Here is a 22290-nt window from a genome sequence, read left to right as displayed (position 1 = left end):
CCTAGGTGAAACCTCCCTAACCAGATTTTCGCCCTTTCATGCTACTCGCTACGGCGTCAATTCCCACACAATCGCAAGGTAATTGTCAGTCAATGGAACACACGCTAAAAAGCGGGTATGCGCGTTTTGATAACATGCCAATAATGGCATTCAAATTGGACGTGTCATCCATACGCCACTTCATGAGATCAGTCTGCTTCTAGAGGAATGATCTGAATCGAGTCAAAGAGATTTACATGGCTTTAAATGAGGAAGCAAGATCTTTGGTAGCGGTAGAAATTTGAATATTGGCAAGGGGTATTGAGTTTGGATCAGAATTAAAATACATGTAGGAAGAGAATAATTTTGGGTAATTTTCATGTATACTGAACAATTTAATTCATGTACCTCAATACACTTTACTATGAACTCCATTACTGTGAAAATTCATAATATTACTCATTAAAACATACCTTTTCCTTCAGGTAATTGACCTTGTAGACATTCTGTAAATCTTCTTTGATTTCAGGACAGGTCTCATCAATCTTGGTGAGAATGGCCCACTTGAGGAATACCTGCAAGAAGAACACAAAACTACTGAGTCCTGTAACTGACACATATAAGCACCACAGCTGCTGTTCTTTGTGATTACAAAAACTATAAACAAAGCTACAGGAGGGACTGCTTGATACTCAGTGTGCAGACTGATCTCATAAAGTGGCGTATGTATGACACGCCAAATCGTATGCCTTTATTATTGTCCCGTGTCCCATTATTGTTTTCCTAAATCCAACCCGTCCCTGTACACGCGGATGGCTCAAATGTGTACAGATAACACACCACTTGGCTTTAGAAAGTGGAGTGTATCTTTACGCAATCATGATATCACATTGCAGTGTGGCTTACTACATTAGGATACCTTTTTCCAAAAGTGTTATCGATTAAAAACCTAACGTTTTTCAAGAGATTTCTGCTCTTGCCTGGGTGAAATTGGCTTCCTTCCTGATGCGAATCTTTTCTTCAATTTCGTTGTGCATACAAGTTACCGTGTTGGCATCAATGACACAAACCAGAACATACACTTTGTCGTTGTCAGTTGGATGGTTGATGTAGAATGGGTTGAATCCTCGGCATCCTAGAATCACATTGAACTGGAAACAAGTTTGTATCGGTTAAAATTGCAGAGAAAGTAAGTAGAATTCAGTATATAATTCAAAATAAGAAACTTATTTTGTGGAAAACATTACCAAAGTAACTGTACCTGTAATTGTCCTTCGGACTGACAAGTGTTCTGTAGTCTGTGAGTCCACATTTCAAATTGTTTTTGAAATGTGATTCATGTCATAAGAACTAAAGAAGGGAATGTGAGCCAGATCCAGAATTTGTTATCACTGGCGCGGGGTTGCAAAGCCAGCATCTGTGGGCACCATTATCTCTAAAAGGTACAGGTTTTGGGAACAACATAACACCCATCAAGCAATGCTTTTTCGGGGAGGAGGTACCTGCTTTTTCCCTAGATAATATTAAGTCCCTTTTACCGTGTTACAACAGAGGGTGGCTTCCATAGTAAAAGAGTATTAGGGACTAGACTGGCCTACCTGATCCAGGGGCCTGATTTATAAAACCTATTACGTAGAAAAGGATTGCGTGAAGCGGGAGTGAGAATTTAGTGGTACCAACATTTCCTCGCACTTAATTGTTACAGGGTTATAAGACTTTCCATGCTAAAGTATTCCCCGTTTTCCATAAACTTTTGACCACCGTGTGATGCGTGCGTGTACTCAAGGTTTGTAGACTGCGTTTTAGTGAACTCCGATCCAGTATCCATCGTTTTCAGACCTAACCTTGGTTTTTGTTTTCCTGAGCCCAACAATCCCGTTGCTTGCCTAAACCGATTTAGACCTTATTAAGCCCGGTACCTTGCTGCCAGCGGGGGAGGCAGAGGGGCTCCTCCACATTGTGCAGCGGGAGGAATAACGCTTTCTTCTCATTTCTTCGAAATCGTTGTTTGTTTTGATGTGTATCCTGTGTGTGTGTATTATTATGTGTGTGTGTGTGTTATTATTGTGTGTGTGTGCCTTGTGTTAACCGTGTCTCTTTGTGATGGTGTGGTTTGGGTGTCTGTGTGTTTTGTTGTCTTCTGACTATTCCCACACATTTCCTACATTTTAGTTGCATTTCAAGACTTTCACCTGTTTTGCCCAATAATGATCAAAGATCTTGTTTCTATTTTACCTTTTTAATAATTGAATTTCCTTTCTCACAGAAGCAAGCCGATCATATGATGATAATATGTGTTCTCAGGGGTAAATGGCAAATAGGAACAATAAATGATGAAATATGATTGGTATTAGAGCTAAATCTATTATTATTAAGGCTATTAGTAGCACAATGTACCTACACAGTTACGCTTCCAAACAGGATTTTGTTTTGATGTTCTACCGACTCTATCCGTCTGCTGCCAATCACAGAATCGTGTTTTTCCCATTTTTCCGTTTAAGTGATTGAGTATCAAGGGGCTGAATATTCATTGATTGATTAACATATTATTAGGATAAATTGGGGACAGGGGCTATTCGATGCACCCAATAGAGTAGCTTACTCCGTATTTTATAGCGAGAAGTCCGTGCCGGTGTGCGCCGCAAAGGTGTTATAAATCAGATATTGTTTTGCTCACGAAATTCTGACTTTTTGCGCACAAATCTTTCAGAATAGAATCTACGCACAGTTTATAAATGTGAGCTGGGGTCTCATTTATAAAATGATACACAAAAACAGGCTGAAAAGTACGTCACACCACATCCCACCAAAAGGTTGTGATTTATAAAAACAAACTTGGCCCGGAGAATGGCGTAAACTCTGACCGATAGACTTGTGTGGTACGACTAAAGGAAGTTGGCGAAGATGGTGAGGTGGTGAACTGAAGTCAGACTGCAAAAGTACATAGGAATAACTATAGAGTAGAAAAAAAAAAATATTGATGCCTCGCCATTTTTCTTCATATCATCATATCATACCATGAAGATTAAATCCAGCGTGTTATTTGCGCTTGTTAATCAGTGATAACTGTTCCATAAGTTCGTAAATAAAAATTGTATTGTATTGTTTTATTGTATTTGTTGTAGTATGGAAATACACCCGTTAAGCTCGTCAATCGTTACGCTCTATATCTCGTTATCGTCTAAAATTTAATACCTGTTTATAACAAACCACTGCGCTGAAGAAAAGTGTGTTTTCATTACTACATTTCATTTTAAATTGTATCTCGGGGTGGGGGTACCACTAGTTGTGCTATGATTTTGTAAGGTGTTAACAATCACAAGTCGTATAGATAAACATATAAATACTACTTGGTGAAGCCGTGCGTAATGCTGCATGATGGCCCTGCTATAGGAGGACTGGAATGGAAGAGTCGGAGAAAAGGGCTTCAGGGACCTGGAGGTGACTGGCTCATACGCGATTTAAATTCCCCTAGCAGCTGGCTGTAATATATCTTTGATGGTCTGTACTGGGTGGGTTCAGTAGAGAGGGCAACCTTAGCGCTGAACCGTCCCATCCAGCTTCAAATACGGATTCTCGCCACTCTGGGGGAAACCCGGCTGTTTTCTTACGGTGAGCCCGACAGGGAACAAACGCCCTGCAACTTTCATAAACACATGCAAATAGACAAAACACAAGCAAATTAAGAAAACAACTACATTAATTTGACGCGCGGCATTCAGCAATGAGTACCAATACACAACACAACCAAATACATAAACGCGATGCGAATAAAAACGATGCAAAGAAAAGCACACAAACCCCAAAACAAATGCAAAGAAAAGCGCTGCAGATTCCACAACGGAAGTTCTCCCAGACCTCTAGAGGAACAGCTGATCAGCTGGATTTTTGACCCTTTTCTGCTTTTTATTAGGTGGTCTATTGTTAGTAAAGAGAACTTCCCTCTCATGCCCTTATTAATAAAATAATATATTAGTAATATACGGTTATGCTCCCGTCTCAGCGGGGAGGCTGTTCTCACTGAACTTTCAAAATAAAGAAGCTCGCGTTTGGTACCTTGTCTTCTTTGGTGTTTTGGATGTTTTTGAACTAAACATACGGCATCATGCTAATGACTCCTTTCGGATCTATTACTAACAACACCAATGGGCCAACCAAGCTTTTGTCTTTATTTGCCGGCGGGGGTTATTCAGTTTGATAGGCGGTATTGGCTGTTTTTAAGCGGGGAGAGGGATTTATAAATGGTTCTCTGTTTTGCTATTTCAAGCCCATTCTCCCATTGAATACAGTTGGTCCTTATTTTGTTGTATAATCACAATAGCCTATTATCACACTTGAGGAGGTCTACACTTCATGTCGCTTTGGGACCTCGAAATTAAGCCCTCTTCGTTAATGTGACTGTACCGTTAAACACTGATGCAGTTTTAAATGTTTATTACCAGGAGTTTACAGACACGTTTACAGACTCTGCTGAATTGAGTATCAGCTGTGACCCGAGCCGAGACACACCCACCAACCGAGGAAAACATATCTCAAACATGGACTAAATATTTACAGTCTCTCTCTCTCTCTCTCTCTCTCTCTCTCTCTCTCTCTCTGACGGCTCTCTCTCTCATAGACTGTTAGTAGGCTATATATGCTCTCCCCCAGCCCCCAAAAAACTCAGATGTTTCACTGCTAGTGTAATATTGTGATTATACAACAAAATAAGTGACCAATCTGTTCTTTATTCGCATATTGCGGATGGCAATCTTGAAATACAAAAATAGACTATTTAAAATAGTCCCTCCTCCTTTTGTAAACCAGCCAATTTACCGGTGAGATTTATCAAACTGAATAAATCCGGCCTGCACCATAAACACAAAACTGCTTTGCTTGCTCCATTGTGTTGTTAGTAATAGATCCCTGAAAAGTTATTGTATTCATTAGCATGATGGCGGTACTGTTTAGGTTCAAACATTCAAAACACCAAAAGGAAGGCCGGACCAAACGCAAACTGTCTTTATTTTGAAAGGTCGAAGCTCGAGCGGCACCAGCCTACCTCCGGCTGAGACCGGGGCATAATTACTAATATATTATATTATGTTGAATAAAGGGCAGAGCCAGGCAGGAGTTCTCCTTTTACTATACTGCCATACCGGCTAATAAAGGCAGAAAAGCGGTCAAAATCCAGCTGATCAGCTGTTCCAGGTCTGGAGAACTTTCGTTGTCTGAATCTGCAGCCTTTTCTTTTGCATTTGTTTTTGGGGTTTGTGTTCTTTTGCATCGTTTTTCGCCATCGCGTTATGTTGGTTGTTTTGTTGTGTTGTATATGCGCGTTTGCTGAATGCTGCGTGTGTTATCAAATTAATGTAGTTGTTTTCTTAATTTGCGTGTTTTAATCTATTTGCATGTGTTTCTGAAGGTTACGGGCGTTTATCACGCCACCGTAGTTTCGAAGTATTGGCTGACAGCTAAGTGTTTTTAAATAAATATTATATATAATCTTCAACTTCATCACTAAGGCTTGTTTGGATATAATATATAGTTCTGTTAAAATCTTATTATGTGCGTCTGGGTATACGGAAGCTGTCCCGAGTACCGTAATGCCTGCTGATTTGGAAGATTTTATATAATAAAGGTAGTCTATAGATCCGGTTTCCATACGGCTGCTGCGACAACAGGCCCGACATTATAATTCAATTGGCAGCAATTCCCGAGCGTCTGAGAGGGATTTTTAAAGGTTTGTTTGTTTTCTCCGCCAGTCGTCATGATTCGGCATGTTTCGGTTGTAACGAAGAACAACTGCCAGGGTCATTAACATACTGATCAGCATTCACGAGGTGCTTTACATTGACTATTTATGGTTAAAATGGGCGTGTTACAGGGCGGGATAAGAGGCTGATCCGCGTCGCACACTTGTTGTCAATCTGTGATTTATAAAGGGAACATTGCTTACAGGTTATGCGTACACCGGTTTATAAATCTGACTTTTTCGATGCGCATTTGGGCTTTTGGCGTACGATACACTTATAGTAAGGATCCTACGCACAGTTTTATAAATGAAAGACCCTGTCTCCCATTAAAACTGTGCATTGGTGCATTATGAAGCCCAAAAATACGGGAACGGAAATCTCGGACTGTTGAGCAGCCCTGAAATCGCATGAATCTAACAAGAATGGGAAAGAATTCCACCTTCAAAATTTCAACAATTAGTGCCCTCAGTTCCCAAATGATTATTGAGTGTTTTTAAAAGTAAAGTTGATGTAGAGGTGATTTCTTTAAGACTGCAATGGAAGCTGCGGCTTTCCCTAAAAAGCCAAAAAGAATGTGTCAAATATGTACTATCGTGTTAACATTTTATTGACTAATAATGCACTAGAACACGTTCATCTCAAAGAGCGAGTTCGTTCAGAATCAGCTGACTCAATTTCCTTCTCATACAATCCTGTAAGCGTCACGGTGCACTTCCCTCCTGTTGAAGCCTGAAGCGCCCATGAACATCAACGGGACTGCTTTGAACAGTTTTTTCAGTGCTTGAAACTAGACGGTTATTGGATAAATGCTGCGATTATGTCCCACCAGGGCGGCTCAGCGTCTCTGGGGGATTAATGGAGCAGGGGGGGCTTCGGCGCTGGGCTTCTGCGTGATGATTGGAGGATCTGTCGAAAGACTGCATCTCCTTTTGATTGACAGCGATTTTGTACTGTACTAAAAAGTTCGCGAGCCATTCAAGCTCAGTCCCATCGCGGATTTTGCAAATGTTGTTGAAAGACAAACTGCTGCAACCTATTTCTTGGTATTTGCTTGGCGAAATTGCTAGCCAATTTTCATCATACAATTCATACAATTATACACCACATTCCTTGTTTCAGTTTAACCTAATTCCCACATTTCCTCCTTTAAGTTTAACAGTGTTTTGTTAAATCGTTTGTTCATTCATTCATTCATTCATACAGTAGGCTAGGCTAGTGTTGTGGAAGGTGAACTAGCCAGCTAACAAACTGCACCACGATGGCAGAGAGTGCTAATATTGTCGACCTGATTTAAATAATAAGCTGATAATAAGCCATGGCGTCACCGCTACACCTTTTAGGTTACCACCCTTGTTTCTAATGAATTTGCTGTATATATATATTTACGTTCTATGTTCAGCAACCAAATAAACTTTCATTCATTCATTTTGTTGAAGCCATTTGAAAGTCTTCCTTATGAGGAGAAACTTAGGATGAACCTTCTTGTTGTCTGTTTTCAAAGTTTTTTATCAGAAATATGGGTTTATTTCAACCAAATTAACCAAAAATGACATTGCAATGACATTCTTCGCAAAGTAAAATTAATGATCACTACTTTCATTGAATTTTGGGAGGCTTATTTAATTTTACAGCATTTGTGGTCTTCCGGGTCAATTTTGACCCGGCCGTTGCAATGGGGCACTATTGCGCTTTACAGCTGATGAACACACACACATGCACATGAATGAACATGTGGAGACATACAAACACCCACACATGATCCCATCCCCCCACAAACACACACATCCATACAAACAGCAGCTGAGAACTACAGTCCCCTCCAAAAGTATTGGAACGGCAAGGCCAATTTCTTTGTTTTTGTTGTTCACTGAAGACATTTGGGTATAAGATAAAAGATATGACTTCAGCATTTTAGTTTTTATTTCCTGGTATTTACATCTAGATGTGTTAAACAACTCAGGACATACCACCGTTTGTTTGAACCCACCCATTTTTCAGGTGAGCAAAAGTATTGGAACATGTGACTGACAGATGTTTCTTGTTGCCCAGGTGTTGCCTTTGAGGTTGATTGTTCAAACATTAAATAGCTCTGCATGACTAGTCTAAGTTTTTATCCTTGGTTTAAACCCTATTAAGACTATATTTCTTGTTAAAGAGGATAAACCAACATGAAGACCAGAGAGCTGTCTATGGGAGAAAAGTAAGCTATTTTCAAGCTGAGAAAAGAAGGAAAATCGACTAGAGCCATTGGACAAACGTTGGGCGCAGCAAGCACAACAATTTGGAATGTCCTGAAAAGAAAAACTACTTTTCAACAGGTCGACCAAGGAAAACAACAGTAGTTGCTGAGAGAAATCTGGCGAAGCGCTGTAAAGAAAACCCCAAAACATCAGTAAGTGACATCACCAAGGCCTCCACAGTGCAGGGGTGAAGGTATCCAAACCACTGTTGTAAGAAGACTCTGAGAGCAGAAATATAGAGGCCATACCACAATGCAAACCACTCATCAGCAGTAAGAATCGGAAGGCCAGATTGGAATTTGCAAAGAAGTACAGAGATGAGCCGCAAAAGTTCTGGAACACAATCTGAGACCAAGGTTAATCTCTACCAAAGTGATGGGAAGGCCAAATTGTGGAGAAAGCTCTCCTCTGCTCTGCTCATGATCCAAAGCATACAATCTCATCTGTGAAGCATGGTGGAGGTAATGTCATGGCTTGGGTGCAGCAGAATGAATTCAGAAGTGTACAGAAACATTTTGTCTGCCAATTTACGGAGAAATGCATTTAAACTAATCGGGAGGAGGTTTATCATGCAGCAGGACAATGACCAACAAAACCAAGGACTTCATCAGAGGGAAAAGTGGAAGTTTTTAGACTAGCCAAATCAATCACCTGACTTTAACCCCTTGACGCCTGAATTTATTCACAATTATATAAGAACTTTATTATGTGTGTTCCTGGCTCCAAACTGATGCTAAATTAAGTTGAGATTGTTAATTTGTCTATAGCATATAGAATAGATATAAATTTAGGTATGATGCAAATTAGCGACAGCAGGCATTTATGGTAAAATTCTTTACAAAATGGTAAAATTAATAAAACACATTTTCAAGTAATTGACAAATAAATTAATCTTGACAACAGCAAGAAAGAAAACACTCTCCTACTCCCTAAAATTGACAGTAGTCTTTTTAGGGTTAGGGGTAGGGTTAGGGGTTTAGGGTTAATTTCGCTTCCGTGAACTGGATGTAGTTCCCACTCCGACCGGTCCTACGAGCAACCAGTGCGTGCAAAAGGTTCCTAGGTATGTATCGAATGTAAAAACACCGGCATTGGGGGGAATACTCACGCTACAGTGCATACGGAAAGTATTCACAGCGCTTCACTTTTTCCACATTTCATTATGTTACAGCCTTATTCCAAGATGGATTAAATTACTTTTTGTTGTCAAAATTCTACACACAATACCCCATAATGACAACATGAAAAAAGTTTTTTTTTAAATGTTTGCAAATTTATTAGAAATAAAGAACGAAAATATAATAAGAACATAAGTATTCACAGCCTTTAATCAATACTTTGTTGTGGCACCTTTGGCAGCAATTACAGCCTCAAGTCTTTTGGAATATGGAGCCATAAGCTTGGCACACCCATCTTTGGCCAGTTTCGCCCATTCCTCTTTACAGAAAGTCTCAAGTTCCATCAGGTTGGATGGGGAGTGTCGGTGCACAGCCATTTTCAGATCCCTCCAGAGATGTTCAATGGAATTCAAGTCTGGGCTATGGCTGGGCCACTCTAGGACATTCACAGAGTTGTCCTGAAGCCACTCCTTTGATATCTTGGCTCTGTGCTTAGGGTCGTTGTCCTGTTGCAAGATGAACCGTCGCCCCAGTTTGAGGTCAAGAGCGCTGGAGCAGGTTTTCTTCCAGGTTCTTGTTCCTCTGTACATCTGTCACCCAATCCTGACTTGTCTCCCAGTTCCTGCCGCTGAAAACCCACAGCATCCCCACAGCATGCTGCTGCACCAGCATGCTTCACTGTAGGGATGGTATTGGCCAGGTGAGTGCGGTGCCTGGTGTCCTCCAAACATAGACGCTTGGCATTCACGCCAAAAACTTCAATCTTTGTCTCATCAGACCAGAGTTTTTTGTTTCTGATGGTCTGAGAGTCTTTCGGGTGCCTTTTGGCAAACTCCAAGCGGGTTGCCACGTGCCTTTTACTAAGGAGTGGCATCTGTCTGGCCACTCTACCATACAGGCCTGATTCGTGGAGTGCCGCAGCAATAGTCGTTCTTCTGGAAGGTTCTCCTCTCTCTACAGAGGAACCCTGGAGCTCTGTCAGAGTGACCATCGAGTTATTGGTCATCTCCCTATTTAAAGCCATTCTCCCCCGATCACTCAGTTTAGAGGGACGGCCAGCTCTAGGAAGAGTCCTGGTGGTTCCAAACTTCTTCCATTTACGGATGATGGAGGCCTCTGTGCTCACTGGGACGTTTTAAAGCAGCAGACATATTTCTGTACCCTTCCCCAGATCTGTGCATCGAGACAATCCTGTCTTAGAGGTCTACAGACAATTCCTTTGACTTCATGCTTGTTTTGTGGTCTGACATGCACTGTTAACTGTGGTCCCTTATATAGACAGGTGTGGGCCTTTCCAAATCATGTCCAATCAACTGAATTTACCACAGTTGGACTCCAATTAAGCTGTAGAAACATCTCAAGGATGATCAGTGGAAACAGAATGCACCCGAGCTCAATTTTGACCTTGATCGCAAAGGCTGTGAATACTTATGTACAAGTGATTTCTTCGTTATTTTATTTTTAATAAATTTGCAAAAATTTTTAATAAATTTTTAATAAATTTGCAAAAATCTCAAACAAACTTTTTTTAAGTTGTCATTATGGGGTATTATGAGTAGAATTTTGAGGAAAAAAAAAATATTTAATCCATTTTGGAATAAGGCTATAACATAACAAAATGTTGAAAAAGTGAAGCGCTGTGAATACTTTCCATATGCACTGTATCTCGCCTGCAGTCAGAATGGAAGGGGTTTGATGCAAATTAGCGACAGTCGGCGTTAAGGGGTTAACCCAGTAGAGCATGCATTTCACCTCCTGAAGAGGAGACTGAAGGGAGAAACCCCCTGAAACAAACAAGAACTGAAAGAAGCTGTGGTAAAAGCCTGGAATAGCATCACAAATGAAGAATGTAACAGTTTGGTGATGTCGATGGGTCGCAGGCTTGAGGCATGTTATTGCAAGCAAGGGTTATGCCACCAAATATTAATTATTCACTTCAAGATTATTTGCTATAAGCTGAAATTCTGAAGTTTTGTCTCATACTTATTTTTGGATCTTACCAAATGTCTTCAGGGAACAACAAAAACAAAGAAATTGACTTTGCCGTTCCAATACTTTTGGATGGGACTGTACCTCATGTAATGGATCACATTATTGTGCTTTCACATGCACCCAAACACACACACACTCACCACACACACACACACACACACACGGTTAACAAACATGCACATGTACATGTGTGTGCGAGCACATGCATTCACACACAAACACACACACACAAATACAAACATACAGACACAACTTCAAACTACAGCTTTGTAAACTTGTTATAACACCTTTGATGTGTCTTTTCTTAAATGGAGACAAAACAATTTTCGGTAAATTATTTTTTTCCTTTTTGTTAGCTCTCCGTTGTTTGTGAATCCAATTGCATCAGTTAATTTTAACCTGTGTATATAATCATTGTCAAATACCAGCCATTAATCCAAAATAACTAATGATCTCAACTCATTTTACTCAGAAAGTAGGTATAATTTCATGTAAATGAAGTCTGTTGAACATAAATAGAAAAGAATAAGTATAAAAATAGTTGTGATGAGTTGGAATGAAGTTGGATAAAAGTGGTAACACAGAATTGAGTGATACATTATAATTGTCTATGCTTTATAAACAAACAAAAACAGACCAGGTCACTTTTGACCTGGGAAGACAACTGTTGTGGTTATTGGCTGCCATTAAAAATAATAAAATTGTTTCAAACCAGTATCCTGACTAATCACTATATACCTTGTCAGTCATTATCCACAAACATATGTTGCTGTTTATCTCAACTGTTAGTCAAAATAATTCATAATTTCATCTTTTTTTAACTCAGAAATTAGGTATCATTTTATATATATATATATGGGTTTTTTTTACCATATATTACCAAAATAAGTGTAAAACTAGTGGTAATAGTTTGAAAAGAAGTTGGGTAAGAAGATGTAACACAGAATTGGGGGATCATTTATACTCATGCTTTATAAACTGGCAAAACAGACCGGGTCAATTTTGACCCGAGGAGGGTAACAGGTCCATGGTCGGCGGGAGGAAAACACAAGAATTAAACAGCAGAGCAGATCAACACCTAAGATTGATTTAGTGCAAACAGGGCAAAGTAGCAGGTCTGTTCATCTCTCCTGGTAGGACAGAGTTAGCTGTGACAAAGAAAATGTGCTGCTGACCATGCCCATGCCTTTTGATGAAACCATCTCACAGATATTATAAATTATTATTATTATAATAATTATCATATTATTATTATTATTATTATTATTATATATTATTATAATATTATTATAAATAAATGGACATTTTTATGGTGTAGGCTGAAAATGAGCTTCCCTCCTTTGAAAGACCAGCAGCAGCCACTGAGGTGATGTAACACAGTGGTAAACATGCAACAACAATGGAATGTGTTGCAGCCATAACAATTCAAAATTAGTGAATATTTGCAAAAAAACAATAAAGTTTATCAGTTTGAACATGAAAGATCTTGTCTTTGTAGTGTATTCAATTGAATATAGGTTTAGAAGGATTTGCAAATCATTGTATTCTATTTTTATTTACGTTTTTACCAATGTCCCAACTTCATTGGAATTGGGTTTTGTACATGAGGTAACGTGGACCGCATTAGGATGATTTCTTTTCAAGCAGTGTGATCTATTAAAAATCATAAGTAGGGAATAATAAAGAGATTTCTGCTCTCACCCAGTTTACTGGCTTCCATCCTGATGTTGCGAATCTTCTCCACAGTTTCCTGTCTCATTTGAGATATGGTGTTGTGGCATCACGAACCACAAACCAGAACATGCACTTTGTCGTTGGCAGTCGGATGTTTGTTGTAGAATGGATTATCCTCTGACAATGATGATTCAGGATTAAACTGTAAAACAAATTTGAGTCCATGTTAAAGAATGGTTGTAACATTTAGCCTATAAACAAATAATTTAATATAATTTTAAATAATCTCATTCACTCAATTTGTGGAAGATAATTCTGCAGAGCGTAACCTTCCCCCGACTGACGGCCTTCAGAGCCAGTTTGATGTCGTCCACAGGGACACCTTTGTCCTTGGCCAGGCCCATGATGTCATTAAAGACAAAAGGGTAAAAGATCTGTTGGTCTTTTTGGATCTTGTAGGTTGTGTACTATAAAGCAGATATAAAGTTAGTAATTATTATGATCATTATGAGCACAAATCAACACATCAATATCCAGCTACCATATAGTTAACTGTATTATATAGTTCACTTTTTCCACGCAGGTTTGGAATCATTAATTTGGTTTAATTCCTTTTCATTCTATAGATCAGTTCTGATTAGTTTCATGTTCACACTGACTTATTACAAATAAACTAAGAAGCTAAAACAGGTTGCTCAGTCATTGGATAGTTTAATCTTGGTTACATATAGTTACAAATATCACATATAAAGATTGCTTTCTTTACAGTTTACAATCAGCATTTAGCAGACAGATTTAATATTTATATATTATATATTTATGCAGAAATCCCATATTTAAGATCACAATAAGATCTGCTTTGCATTCACATCACAAATTTGGAGATTCGGACCTTAGGAACTGGAGCTGAAAACTGTTTTAGGAGAAACAGCACTGGTCATTTGTTGTTACATCGTATGCTCATCAGCTGCTAAGGAGGCAGCGTTGCATGCATGGATCCCAGCCTCCTCGGGCTCGGACCCCTGATAATTATTATTATACATCCTACTATTGCAATGTTTTATATGCCATAATTAATTTGTTTTTGTCTATCAATCAATACAACAAGTTAATAATACCTTTTGGTGAAACAGCTGCCAGAGGTGTTGTCCACCAAAGCTTGTCTGGACATTCTGCCTTTTAAGAGACTTTGGACAGAGTTGATGAAACTGGACTTTCCAGCTCCAACTGGTCCATGAAGAAGAATCCGCTGAGCTGCGCCGTCAGTCTGAGGTTTATAGTCCTTTAAATACTGCAGATCACTTTTGTCTCTGGTCAGGAAAAGAAACATACATTACAGTATGTTAGACTTTAACACACAACCGACAACAAATGTATATTACTCGGGATGTCCCATATATCAACTGATACATTAATTTGCAAATTTGTATTAGTATATTGTTCTAATAGTAATAAAGAAAGTTATAGGTGATGAATAGAGCCTATAATACCGACCTCACCCTTATTCACTAAAAGTATCACAGCTGTCCCCCAACCCTTTACATTTCTTTATTAATACAACATGTCTGATTTTAAAAGTTATGTCAAAGCATTTCATTTGAATTCTTAGGCAAAATGCAATAAATCAATTGTTTGAATTAATTTGAACTAGTGCTTGACCTTTGGTGTTGCTGCTTGTAGAATTCTTCAAAACCAAAATTACTTACAGAAGGACCCCAAACCACTTCATATGCCCCTCCCTGTATACCCTACTGACTTACAGTTTAGGCTACTTCTACATCAGAAGAAGACTATATTTACCTGACTATATTTACCTGACAGAATCAGAAAGTAATCACAAAATATCACAATGACAATGTGGAGTAATCAGACATTAGCCTCATGGACTCATGGCATCGGTTACCCACCTGGCCCTTTATGAGAGCTAATCAGCACATATCTGTGTTCATCAAACACCAGAACCAGACCGTTTGTGTTTGTGTGTGTGTGTGTGTGTGTGTGTGTGTGTGTGTGTGTGTGTGTGAGCGCACACATGCAGAGAGAGACACAGAGAGAGAGAGACAGAGACAGAGACGTTGTCTTGTGTTGTTTGATTGTTAACGTAGTGCTACTTTGCATGTTTGTGGGTCTGAGGTGTATGTCACATTTTAGCTGCCAAAGCTGCGCTGCTCTTTATCTGTCTCTGCTCCTGCTCACTGCTCACTCAGTGTGAGGGGGAGGGCCAGCGGCTAAGAGCAGCAACAGCCAATGTGTGCTTCTTTTGCATTTCTTATCCAAACAACGACAAACTTGGCACTGCACTTACTCCTGCCCATAGCACACACCTGTCAAGTTTGAAATTCATCGGACTAACGGTTCGAGATATATGTCATAACACACACACACACACACACACACACACACACACACACACACACACACACACAAAAAAAACACACACACACACACACACACACACACACACAAAGACGTTCCTGGAATTATAGATAGATGTATGGTTTATAGATACGATATTCACTTTAACTTGGGTATTGCAGTGGGGTTGAGCTCCGACTTGCTTTAACCTACAGTGTCGAGGGTGTGTCATGTTTTTGTTCCAGAGCTCTGCACAAATGTATGCAAAAAACTCCCAGATTGTGAAACCTAAATGTTGGCATGTATAGAATAAATTGATAAATAATTTTTTATTTTTGGGGATTATGATTCTCTATCTTTCACTATGGTGTTTTTATGAATTTAATTTAGACAGAGACGGCTCATGCATGCTGACGAATAATGTGTCTATTAGCTGATGACTAATTATTGTAGTATGTTTTCGGAGCGTTAAGTTAACTTCTGTGACCACGTTATCTGGTGTACTGTTTCACAAATAAGTAATTGCACAAAATGAGAAATTATAGAGCATTAATAAGTATTAAGCAAACAAGCATTAGTAATTCGAAAGAACAAATCAGTATCATACTTACGCCCAGCTTATTGTCCTCCAAGGTTCACTGAAAACTAAAAAAAATAAAATGAGTACAATATATGTTAATATACAACAAAATCTCCCAACAGCTGTTTCATTTTGTATGAATGAGAACTCATTTTCAAAAATGATCTTACAAGGAGAGGGTGGAGGGGCAGAAGAGCTGGAGCGTACTCCCATGAACCAACTTTTAAAGGAACTCCCCATCTTGCTGGAAAAGTCATAAATTATATGAATATGTCAATGGTAAATTACAATACAGCGTCAAATTCATTATTTACTTTCATACTTCTTAATATTGAATCAACTAAGTAAAAAGAGTTTGTTTTGGGGAAAAATTCATTGTAAATGTGTTGAAGTTGATTGGACGGAGCAGATAACAAAAAAAAAGTTTAACTATTAGTACAAATTAAAGCTGAACAAAAAGCAGGCAAGAGTGTCTTTTGTTGATATAACAGCCACTGCTACAGTATCCTAGAGTGCTATGTGGAGTGTTGCTAATGATAAAACAAAGTGGTGAAGCGAGCTAGAGAAAGAACAGAGAGAGAGAGAGAGAGAAAAAAAAAAAAAAAAAAAAAAAAAAAAAAAAAAAAAAAAAAAAAAAAAAAAAAAAAAAAAAAGAGAGATGCTGATGTCATTGGACCAAGCCTCTCCTTTCTCAAAATCCTACAAACACAACAATACCAAGTGTGAACATAGCCAAGAAGGTTTTATGAACTGTAAAGTATTTCATGAATGAAACTCAACCAAACACAATATAATGAACTATGAAATATAAAACTAAAATAACTATAGAACCTATAGAGTACCCCTAAAATTAAACCAAAAATAAGTAGAAATTTTACTTATAACAGGCGACATTATATTTTCCTAATACCATTCTGTAAACAATGTTAAATTCATCAATACAGAAACAACATTTACCATTTAAACATAAGAGAGCAAACTTTAGGGAAAGACTCATACCTACTGTTGTACTGGAGGAGAGTCAAAGGCAGAATGTGAGTTGAGGGATTATCAATTTATATACAACTGGCACTTTCACTTTCACTTGCAAGTAAACATGATCTGTCTCAGTGATGGAGGGGCTCTGATAAGATGCCATACGCCTGCTTTAAGCTGCAAAAAAATCAATCTTTCCTCCTTCCTGTCTCTTGTTCATACAAGCAAATGTTTCTTGTCCGCTAGATGCACAGACAACAACTGTTGTCTGTGCATCAAGTGTTTTCTACAATTTTTCACAACACAATGTTACTTTAAAACCATAGTAAGCTTTTAAGTACACCATGCACATATCCACACATAAAAAATATAAGCTTAAAAACAAAACATATATAACATATATATGATACTTTAATAGAACTAATCTACTTAATAGAACTCAATAGATTAAGTTGTCAGCACGCTTTAAGAATGTATTCTGCCAAAGCGATCAAGAATTAATAAATGCAAGAAAGCCTACAGACTTCAAAAACAAATATACTAAAGCAGTTGGTTATATATTCAAAGTAGTGCAATCACTAAACACAAGTACTGCAAAATACTGCAAAACAGTATGAAAGAAGATGGTGTTCCTTGAAGTTCCAGACAATGTAATGTGTGTACCATGACCGTTTAAACTATTGTCCTGCACCGATGGCTCACTTAGAGTATGTGTAATCTTTCTTGTTACTGTCATTAATTGGCTTGCGATTACCGTTATTCATTTTAGTCAGAGAGTAATTTGGAGCAAGCAATTCAGACTTTGCAATTTTTTCATCTCTATCACACAAGTAAACAAAATACTATTTAATTTCAAGAGTTAGAATGGTCAGAGCAGCAGCCATTTTTATGTGTCAAAATAATCTATTCAGTTAAATTAAATTTTATTTATAGTATCAAATCATATAAAGAGTTATGTCAAGACACTTTACAGACAGAGTAGGTCTAGACCACACTATAATTTACAAAGACTCAATTTTCCAACAGCAAGCATTTGGTGTCACAGTGGCGAGGAAAACCTTCCATTCGGACAGACCCTGGCTCTTGGTGGGCGGCCATCTTTCTCTGCTGGGTGGGACACAGAGACACTGATACAGATATACAGATATAGAAAAATATGATTAATAATAATCATAGCAGTTTGAATGATGAACAGTGGCAGTTATAGTAGCAATAAAGCTAGTGGAATTAAGACTAGAAATAATAGTCATAGCAGTTCAGGGCGTAGCAGTATAGCAGGGCGTAGCGGGGTGTTACGGGCATAGTAGGGCATAGTAGGGCATAGTAGGGCATAGTGGGGCATAGCATAGCATGGTAGGGCATAGTAGGGCATAGTAGGGCATAGCGGGGCATAGCATGGCATAGCATGGCATAGTAGGGCATAGCATAGCATAGCATAGCATGGCATAGCATGGCATAGTAGGGCATAGCGGGGCATAGTAGGGCATAGCGGGGCATAGCAGGGCATAGCAGGGCATAGCATAGTTGGGCATAGCGGGGCATAGTAGGGCATAGTAGGGCATAGTAGGGCATAGCAGGGCATAGTAGGGCATAGTAGGGCATAGCGGGGCATAGCATGGCATAGCATGGCATAGTAGGGCATAGCGGGGCATAGCATAGCATAGCATGGCATAGCATGGCATAGTAAGGGCATAGTAGGGCATAGTAGGGCATAGCGGGCATAGCAGGGCATAGCATAGTTGGGCATAGCGGGGCATAGTAAGGGCATAGTATAGGGCATAGTAGGGCAGCGGGGCATAGGGGCTAGCCGGGCATAGCAGGGCATAGCAGGTTTGCTGGTAGCCCCTGCGTGCCAGACTAAAGAGGAGGAGGGCGTGCTTTTGCGGTGGAAGGGCCTGCGTCTGTGGAACAGCCTGCCTTTAGAGATTAGAACGGCCCCCAACCTTGCTATCTTCAAGTCGTTGGTAAAAACCTACTTATTCTCATTAGCATATTGATTTCCTCTTTGATTGGTCCTTCTTTTGTATATTTGAGTCAGTGTTTTAAGGTTGCTCTTAGCCTTGTTGTTTTTATTATGTGTTTTACGCTTTGTCTTGCTGGTTTTATGTCTTTTTATGCTAGCTCTGTAAAGCACTTTGGTCTGTCTAGCAGCTGTTTAAATGTGCTATATAAATAAATGAACTTGAACTTGAACAACCCAAGTTTGATATTAGTAATCAGAGGTGCAGTGCTACCCGCTCCTCTGTGGTTCCGTTGGAGCAGTCGCCCACTCATAGTCTAATAACCACGGTGTCTGTCCCCCGACTCAGATCAGATAAATCAAAGGTAAACAGAAGAGGGGCTATACTTAACAACCTAATTGGAATTAAAACAACCTCTGCAATGATAGAACAGAATAGGAACATTTGATGTGGACTATTAAATATTAGATATGTCTTGTAAAGCAGTATTAGTAAACGATTTGATATCAGATAATCAAATTGATCTACTCTGTCTTACCGAAACCTGGCTGGGCCATGAAGAATATTTTAGTCTAAATGAAGCCACTCCTCCCAGTCATATTAATACTCAAATTCCTAGAGGCTCAGGCCGTGGAGGGGGAGTTGCAGCCATCTTTGATTCAAGCCGGTTAATTAATCTTAAACCTACACTAAATTATAACTCGTTTGAAAGCCTTGTTCTTAATCTTCAACATCCAACACGGAAATCAGCACAGCCAATTTTATTTGTTTTTACCGAGCTCCAGGTCAGTATTCTGTAGTATTCTGAGTTTTTATCATGTGTAGTCCTAAAATCAGACAAAGTACTTATTGTAGGTGATTAATCGGGATATAATCAATGATATAATCAAAGTAGAGGCGAGGGCAGTACAGCCCGATCTGGCAGGGGGACCAGGCTCCTCTCCTTAACCGGTCTCTCTTAATTATGCTGTTATAGTTTTAGACTGCTGGGGGGGGGCTTTTTGGCCCCCCCCCCTTTTTTTTTTTTTTTTTTTTTCTTTTTTTGCGTCCTTGTCCCAGAAATGCTTGTTACTAACTTAGCTCTGGGGAGCTTATTCCCTTATGTTTTTTTGTTTGTTTTTGCCTAGCATGTTTCCTTGGATTGGGTGCAGTGGCGGATCTAGAAAATTTTACATGGGGGGGCAAAGGGGTAGCAAGAGATCTTGGTAGGGTGGCAGGGGAAGACGGTACATGGAAACCCTCATACATAAACTGATATGCCCTACTACGCCCCGCAACGCCCTGCTATGCCCTAAACTGCTACGCCCTAAACTGCTACAACTATTATTTCTATTCATAGTTCCATTATCTTTTTTGTTACTATAATTACCATTATTATGAATCATAATTCTCTATATCTGTATCCATCTGTATGTAACCAGCGACCACCAAGACCCTGGATATGTCTGATGTTTCTGTTGCACCAAATGCTTGCTCTTGGGAGAATTGTTGGGTCATTGTAACTTAAAGAGTGTGGTCTAGACCTACTCTATCTGTAAAGTGTCTTGAGAAGAGTGAACTGTTGTAACATATACAACAGAATGGAAATAGCCAAAAACTGAAAACACATCATGTCACAGGACATGTTATGTTACTGTACTGCAATTTATATGTAAGGAGAATATAAACCAACCATATGGTCCAGGGGTTACTGCAGCCTCCTCTTCCTCTCTGTCATCTTCATCCTCCTGATCACTCTCTGCCTCTGTCCCTCTCTCTGAACCTGCAGCCTCCTCTTCATCCCTCACTGTCAATTCTTCCTTTCCCTCTTATCTTCTCTTTCACTCATTTCTGCATCTCCTTCTGTGGTCTTCTCCTGCTCTGACCTGCCTGGTCTCTCCAGTTTACTGTCTTCTCCTTCTTCATTTCCCTCCTCCTCTTCCTCCTGTGCACTACTCAGGATTTTCTTGGCTGGCAATATCCCTACTTTTAGGCTTCAGCTAATATCTCCAGCTACTCTGGCCTGCAAAAGTCAAGATGTGAAAAGCTCTTGTTATTATTGTATTACATTACACTGTATGGCCCTGTAGCTAATAATAGCCTAAAAAACATAACATCAGACGAGATTTATTACGCGCACACATCAGTTATGTTTAGACTAGCCTTCTTAATCACGTTGTATTTGTTGTTTTCCCAGTTTGACAGTAAAGGATGTTGCCTGGTTTAATTTGTGCAGCCGTATTGCCGTGCGATGTGAGAGGAAGTGGATTTATAGTAGCCTACTCCTTAACTAATCATATACAAATGATCGGACTCAGCGAGCACTGTAGTAGTGTGTTGTAACGTAACGCCACCCGAAACGGCGACCCTCTGTAAACGTTATGAATTCAAACATGCCAGTTTGTAATATTCTGTATTATGCTCTTCTTGTCTTTACTGAAATCAAACTAATCAAACAGCAGAATGCGCTTACAACCCACGAGGGAGCGATTTGACTTTCTAACTAGACAGGCGCTGTTGTTGATGCTGACTCGCCTTTAGCAGACATTATAATTATTACAAATTTAACTTTAGATGAAACGTGTGTTTTTAACTTCACCTGGGAAACAGACTTCACTTTGAGAGGCTCCGGGAGGGGCAGCTCAGTCGCTCCAGTCTTTGCCGGGATGCAGGGCCCCCACACGCGCAGACTGGACTCGCTGTGTGCGAGCCTGAATGTGCCAACGGCGCTCTGCACGTTTGATGCAGGGACGTAGCTTATGAGTATTTGAGGGGCAGGGGGCTAAGATTACATCTACAATTATTATTTATTATGAATTAATATAAATTAATTGTTTGTTTCAATGTTTTAAGAAGCCTGTGCACATAGTGGCAGTTTGTTTTTACAAGCAAAGTTTTTTGAAGGCCAAAGTTAGGGGGGCAGCTGGGGGGGCAAGGCCCTAAAGTGGGGGGGCAGCTGCCCCCCCTTGCCCCCCTGTAGATCCGCCCCTGGATGCAGGAAATCATGGTATGTGAGCCGGACCAATCTGACTGCGACACATTCAAGATCCAGCGGCTTTGGACGCCCGAGGGGATACAGCATGAGCTGCACGCTGAACTCAACTCAGACTCGTTCATCTGCTGTGTTGCCCTGGGAACGACACGCGGGGGGAGGGAGTTCACCTGCACTGCGGACCCGGGTGTTTTCTGGCTGGAATTAGAGGAGGAGGAAGAGGAGGAGGACACGCTACATCCATGGATCACCCCGCGCTGCGAGGAACAGGAAGACAGCGGTGGGACTTTGCGTTCGATGCCCGGGCCGCGACTGGAGGAATCAGCACCTGTGGACTACCGGTATTTTGGACGCTGTACCGAGTTCGACTGAAGGACGTTGTGTGTGAAGGGACATCTAATCAGACAGTAGGAAATGAAGGTGCATGACAAATGCTGGCTGGTCAGTTTGCAGTCTATGTTTGTTAACATTTAAGCTAGACTGAAAGAACATGAGGGATATGGTCTGTTCAGCTCATAGTCTGCTTATTGTTACAACTACATTGGTCTGTTGGAGTTTTGCGCTTACTGCGTTTGATGTAGTCACGCATCTTACAAATAGGGGAGAGGGTCTGTGGTCTCAGAGGGTTAGGGGATTTATATTTATTTATTATGTTTTTGTCACACCTTGCTCAGAGCTAACAGTTCACCCTACTACAGTTTTTTTCAGCA

General features: G+C 39.8%; 1 protein-coding gene and 1 long non-coding RNA gene across 3 annotated transcripts in view; both read right to left on the bottom strand.

Annotated features, from left to right (window-relative positions):
- The window catches only part of LOC120546562, a 63536-nt gene that overhangs the window by 22583 nt on the left and 18663 nt on the right, over nt 1-22290 (bottom strand). The window lies entirely within an intron of this gene.
- LOC120546565 lies at nt 13992-16699 on the bottom strand. Of its 2 annotated transcripts, XR_005636885.1 has the most exons (4): nt 16673-16699; nt 15844-15917; nt 15705-15738; nt 13992-14048 (listed from the first exon to the last, which is right to left on the bottom strand). It is a non-coding gene; the product is annotated as an uncharacterized LOC120546565 (long non-coding RNA). The 2 variants fall into 2 exon arrangements; XR_005636884.1 differs by lacking the exon at nt 16673-16699 and having other exon boundaries at nt 15844-16256.

Source organism: Perca fluviatilis, chromosome 18 (assembly GCF_010015445.1).
Source record: "Perca fluviatilis chromosome 18, GENO_Pfluv_1.0, whole genome shotgun sequence".
NCBI lineage: Eukaryota > Metazoa > Chordata > Actinopteri > Perciformes > Percidae > Perca > Perca fluviatilis.
This window is presented reverse-complemented; position numbering and strand designations above follow the sequence as displayed.